Source organism: Penaeus monodon, chromosome 20 (genome assembly GCF_015228065.2).
Source record: "Penaeus monodon isolate SGIC_2016 chromosome 20, NSTDA_Pmon_1, whole genome shotgun sequence".
NCBI lineage: Eukaryota > Metazoa > Arthropoda > Malacostraca > Decapoda > Penaeidae > Penaeus > Penaeus monodon.
The window spans coordinates 8,897,972-8,898,293 of record NC_051405.1 but is presented as its reverse complement, the minus strand read 5'-3'; positions in this window follow the sequence as shown (position 1 = coordinate 8,898,293).

The window sequence follows — 322 nt, the reverse complement described above, 5'->3', positions numbered from 1 at the left end:
TTCGAGGAAATGAATATTTAGACTAAGTTGGGAAACACCCAAGAGACTTGTTCATTACATATTAATCCTGAGAAGGACGTAGGACACTTTATACATTTACGAACCTAGACTATGAAACAACGCCTGCGTGTAATAAGTGTGATAGTAATGGTAATAAAACTTGAAGTAACATCGAGTATGACCATAATTGTAACAATATAGTGATGAAACTATGATTATGATAATAGCCATGATAGCAGAGGTAGATCCAGTAGTCATTCTTTAATAAATTATAGCACTGATCTTAAGCAAGACAATGTTAGAAATCTAATTTCTCAACAGA